Genomic DNA, 6000 nt, shown 5'->3' with positions numbered 1-6000 from the left:
GGAATTCGCTCTGCAGACGACGCGCCATAATTCGTGTCGTTGCGATGGGAGCAGTCAATGGTATGCAGTATACACGAGAGAATGTTTCGTTAAATAAAGCTACAGGCGTAAGGAAGAGAGATCGCTGGCATGCCCACCTGTTTTGCTTTTGAGCGCCGCTCGGCAAGGTTCTAGGCTAAAACTGCCGGTGTTGTTCAAAGCTCACCCTATGCGCCTGCAGCTTGCAGATAATTCATCCAGGACCTACATAATTTAACCCGAATAGCAGCCGCTGTTTTTTTTTTTTTTTTCAAGTTGCGTAGACGAAACGGGAACATGAGGTATTTTGGGTGGGGTGTTAAATGTGGGAGTTTGCTGCAGACAGCTTCAATTCACTTGAAGATATGGGCGGACCCCAAAAGAAAACAAACACAGAAATAATTAATTTAGTTAATTTTTTCACTCCACTTTTTGTCGCCAGAGTACGCGGCAGAAGACGCAAACTCTAGAGTTTTTTTATTATCATCATCAACACAAATATCAGTTGATGTCCGTTACGTAACGTTCGCGTGGTAAACTCGCTCAAAAGCAGTTTTATTTTTTTTTGCGGGAAACTACGTTCGCCGCTCTTTCGACAGGTGAAGGCGTTTGTGATGTAATAAGGTGAGACCTAACCGTTTTTATCAGCCTATGCGGTGCTACAGTCGAGTTTTCGTAAAAGGAAGACGGGTTATCGGTGACCGTTAGGCGGAATTCCGCGATTTAAACCGCGGTTCAAAAGTTGCAACTCCAGATCACCTGTAGCACTCGTTATCGTTTTGCGCTCGCTAGCAGAGGTGTTCTAAGCATATGTAAAGTATTTGGTTGAGCTACCGATTGCGAAGGCAATGACGATCGACGGGCGCGGAACGTATTTAAGTGTCGTATTCGGTGCCAGCATAAAGCAAAAATGTCGTTCAACCTTCTGTCAGAGCTAGAGTGTCCTTTTAAGTTTCTTGCAATCTCCGGCAAAGTGCAGCTTAGTAAAATGATGCTACTTTTGTGAAATAGCTTGTTATAAAAAAGCGCATGAATTGCGCTTATTTTGAATCCCATGGGGGTCGGCACTTGTGATGCGAGTCATTGAGTTGCACGTTCTTGAAAATATCACACGGAAATTTATCTACAATTGTGTTACGTAAAAATTCGGTCCTTGATGGTAATAATTTTTTTAAAAATCTTATCGCTTCTTTTCTTTACGGCGAATAGGCTGAAATATCGAAGATGCAGTGTTCAATGCTAAGAGCTGCGCTAAAAAAGATTGTACTGTATGCATATGCGCGTGCCTGTCATCGGTGATTCTTTTTTCTGTATACAGGGTGTTGCGACGGTAATTGGAATACTTCAAAAAATTTTTCCTGAGTGAACCGCCGCTCTGTTCGCGCTCAAAATTCACACGAAGGTCGCATTTTATGGTCTATTTTGTTTGACACCGGGAGCAACGACGGTACTTACCTGTTTATCCTGAAACTAAATAAAAACGATTTTCCCCTATGGGAAAATGGCGGCTGATTTGGACGTGCGAGCCCGAAAACCGGGATTTCTGATCGTCTGCTAGCTCATTCCTAGGTGCATTTTCTGATCGTCTGCTGCACCATTTGGCTCCTTCCTACCGTGAATCCCAAACGTGCGTTTCGCTCTGCATACCCCAGGTGGTTCCGTCGTTCCAACATAAACTTGCGCTTGCTCGCACGTCCAAATCAGCCGCCATTTTCCCATAGGCGAAAATCGTTTTTATTTGTTTTCAGAATAACCAGGTAAGTACCGTTGTTTTTCCCTGTGTCAAACAAAATAGACCACAAAATGAGACCTTCGTGTGAAGTTTGACCGCGAACAGAGCGGCGGTTCGCTCAGGAAAAGTTTTTGAAGTGTTCCAATTATCGTCGCAACACCCTGTATCTTTCCCCAATGCGCCATTCACTCAGTTCTTCATTGATGCCTCTTAGTGTATTAATTAAATATCTTGCACTTCGAACGCCTAGTATTTAATTTTGGCCTGGGAATGACGATTTATGATTCTCCTCCCCTCCCCCTCCCCCCATTTCCGCTGTTTGTTTTTGATTACTGCTTTATTTTTTAAAGAAATAACGTGTTCAAACATTGTGTAATTGCTTTTTCAGAGATTAAGTTCATCAATTCTGCAGTTCATGATGTCTGCTACACTTATTCCGGAAAATGTGCCGTCTTAGTGAGTAGTTGTGTATCGAAAAAATAAAATTAGCACATGCACGCGCGCACACACGTATGCACACATACGCACGCACGCACATCAGTATTGCTTTTGGTGTGAGATACACCGACTGAATACCAGTGCTCCTTCAATGTATAAAATCATCAGTACGACCTAATATGCCTGCGCCTCATCTTTTTCTTTGCATACTCGCCATTATCGCGTGCAGGCTACACCTGCAGCTAGAACGTTTCAGTAAAAGGTCGCTCGGAAGTCGGAACCGTGCACGGCCTCTCGAGTGAGCCTTGTGACTTCGAAGTGTGTGTGTGATGTGTGGATGTCTACATACGCACATGGACGCACATACGCGCAAACACCACCAAAATGCATACACTGCATACATGCGTACATACATACATGCGTGCATACATACATACATACATACATACATACATACGTACATACATACATACATACATACATACATACATACATACATACATACATACATACATACATACATACATACATACATACATACATACATGCGTGCCTCTCGTGCTACAAAAGCCTTATTTGCGTACCAAGACACATCAGACTTTATAAATAGTTAAAATCATGTGTTCCTCTTCATCATTGTCACCGCATTCGTCTGGCGTAGCAAGCCAGGCAGCTTAGCTCGGCTGACATCGCCAGTCTCATTAAAGATTGTTCTCTCTCTCTCTCCACATGCATACATACGTACTTCCAAAAGTCGTGTTACTGCCAGAAGAATTGGGGGACAAAGATTCAGCAGCGAGACGCTGGGGCCTATCTAATCATTCGGCGTACCAGGGAACCATAGAGGAAATGAGCGAAGGCCACGGGCGGTGAACTGTACTGTTCCGAAGGGTGAGCAAGAGTATTCAAGTAGAACAACATTTTCTGGGGTGATAATCCAGAAACCGAAACTACGCTAGAAATTCGGCAAAGTTGCCTGTTGCCACGTTGGGTACCATCATCTTCTAACGAAGCACGTTAGAAGATGACACCTACCAGCTCTGTAGAGGAAGTGAACGGGAACCGGGGTCGAGACACTTCGCCGTTGCAAGCACAGTTTTGTAAATGACGACCATAAGTAACGCCTCGCCTGGCTGTTTCTTTCTCCTTGTGTTGGTGCCTTCCTCGCCGAATCTTTGTGTTGCAGAAACAATGTTTTCGCTGCGCTGAGACGTGGAAAGTTGCGGTTGCGAAACCGTTGGTCAGGTGTGCGTCGTTGTGCAAGTCGGGAAGGGCTGTTTGTGAAGGCCGTCTTTATCGCACATTGTTCGACAACAATACTCCGCACGTGCCGCAGCTGAACGATTTGGAGACGTCTTGGCGGACTGAAAACGCGTTCGTTGCCGACTGCGAATATACCGTGTACTGTTCTCAGCAATGTGAGAGGGAACAAATAAAAATTCCCCCGCATTTCCCCGAGGGGGAGAATGTGAAAGTGCGAATGCACGGTTGTCGGCCCGCTTGCGGCGCTTGCGCTCGGCCCCCGCAGCCCACCGCCTCGCCGCCTTCTCTTCCATCTCTTCCATCGGGTTTGTAGTATCACGTGTACACCACGCAGTTATCAAGGCGCTATAACGCCGCTGAGTCGCCAACGCACGCCGCTGACGACGTAGTTTGAATGCGTTAAAGATAAAAGGCGCGTCACTAACACTGATATCAGCGTCGTGTCCGTGGCTTGGTCGGTAGAGCGTCGCGCTGCGGCCGCAAAGTCCTCGGATCGAAACCTGGCGCCGGATGCTGTTTCTTTTTTAAATATAGAGGAGCACTGCGGACGCCAACGCCGCCGACGCCGCCGGCGGTGGATGGTTTGTGGTCGCTTATAAAGTGCATTCGCACTTAAAAGCGCACATGCTGCGCTTGTGTCGCGCGGTGGTGTAGCCCAAAGCTAGCACATCAGGGTGTCTGTGTTCCTCTGTCTCACCCTTCGAAAGACGCTCCTTTCCGTTTTCTTTCTCCCGACTCATGGATGGGCTACAGCGGCGCCGTCCGCCGCGATAGCAGCGATAGCCCGGCCGTGGCCGACGCTGCTGCTGCGTTCGGGACGCCGCGCCCGCGAATTCCAGATAATGGCTGTCAAAATCTTTGCTTTCACTCTTTGTAGAGCCACGTGTGTGAATTCCAGTGACGTCGCATGGGCAATTGTTATGGGTGTCGTTTAAAGCTTTGCTTTCCAACCACCTTCACAGCGTGGATTGGAGCCAATTTTTTCTATATCCGTAACTTTTGAATTTTCAATAGCTTTTAATCCGTCTTTCTATAGCTTTACATGAACATTTCTATAGATTTAAATGAGATTTCTATAGCTTTAACTTATTCCTGGGAAGCGAGCACTTTCTTAGGTCTGCCCAACTTATCGGCAGATTGGACATTGATGCCGCCGAGCGGAGAGCGGACGCCGTCTTTCTCAACTAGGAGAACACCTGCACGTCATGGTTTATACGTCATCACTAGGCGCCGCTAATCCCCGACGCGCGCATCCCCGCCCGAACGTCTGCGCCGCGACGCGCACTCCCCACACCTGCTCGTCGGCTCCTTGCTTCCTCGCCACTTCCACTTACACTTCTTGGCCTAGCATATTCCTCCTATCCACTTTGCTGCACCGATTTTTGAGCGACGCCCGGCACTGCTGAAACGCAAGCTTAAACAGCTCCGCTATGAAAAGACAAGAGAGAAATTCTAATATCTTAAAGGACCCAATTAAGTCCATGGTACTAGTGCTCTTTAGTCCTCCAGGCCCGCATAGTGTTCAGGTATGTTTGGGCACATCCGGTGCACATTACATAACGCATCGTGGGCATCCTGGATGGGAAGAGTGGAGACAGACAGAGCTCTCAAGGTTTGATCAAGGCGATGGATTTGGAAAGGCAGGATGGAGTGCATTGCCAATAAGAGTGAGGGATGGATGGTCAGAGGGAACAGGTGGAACAGGAAGGGTCCCCAGAATGATAATGTGTGCCTGAGGGGTGGAACGATCACTTTAGCACGAAACACTTTAGCCTCCGCTTTGCGAAGCGCCGTTCGATCCAGCAGCGAAACCCGATACATGGACTCAGAGTCTCAGTTGCGGATGCCGTGACAGTTTCAGACGAGCGTGCTTTGCCCATCGCCTGAGTGTGGTGTGCACGCTGTTTCGTCTGCAGTCGACACTCGGGAGCACCAACGACTGCGCCACATCCGGTGATTCTTCACTGTTCGACGAAATGGATCGAAGAACGTCGCGCAGGTTCTTTTTTCTTGTAGCTGTTCGACTGTTGCGAGGTCCGTTCCTTGTTCAGACATCTGGCGCGAATCAAAGCAGCCCAGCACCCCACAGCTTCGCTGGCATCCACTTCTGTAGGACAAACAGACAGACAGAGATAGAATCAACGTTATGGTGGCAACGTTAATTAGCGACTCAACTCCGAACCGCGACGTAATTTTGCGTCGTCTAAGTAACATCCCCTTCCTTATGTAGGACAGGATGGGCGACACAGCCGGCGTTGGCGGCCGTGTTGGAAGCCAAAAAATGGCTGACATGCGACTGCGAACCACGAGTTTTGTTACCATTAATAAAAATACACAAGTAAGAGACCGCGCTGCTGGGAAACAGCCTGGACACGCGCAAAGCCACGGGAAAAGCGGAGAGTGGCAGCTGTGGATGGGAGGGCGAGGTTCGGCTCTGTCCTCGCATAGCGGTCGCAACAGCCACCGTTTCCCGATCCCCCACGTGGCTATGTGCCGTCTTTTAGGCGTGCAAGTGCCTTCGTTACTGGCCGACTGCTTTACTGCTTCCT

The sequence above is a fragment of the Haemaphysalis longicornis genome, unplaced genomic scaffold (genome assembly GCF_048455015.1).
Source record: "Haemaphysalis longicornis isolate Haplotype H1 unplaced genomic scaffold, Haemaphysalis longicornis Haplotype H1 scaffold_5, whole genome shotgun sequence".
Classification (NCBI taxonomy): Eukaryota; Metazoa; Arthropoda; class Arachnida; order Ixodida; family Ixodidae; genus Haemaphysalis; species Haemaphysalis longicornis.
Note: the sequence above shows the minus strand (reverse complement) of the source record.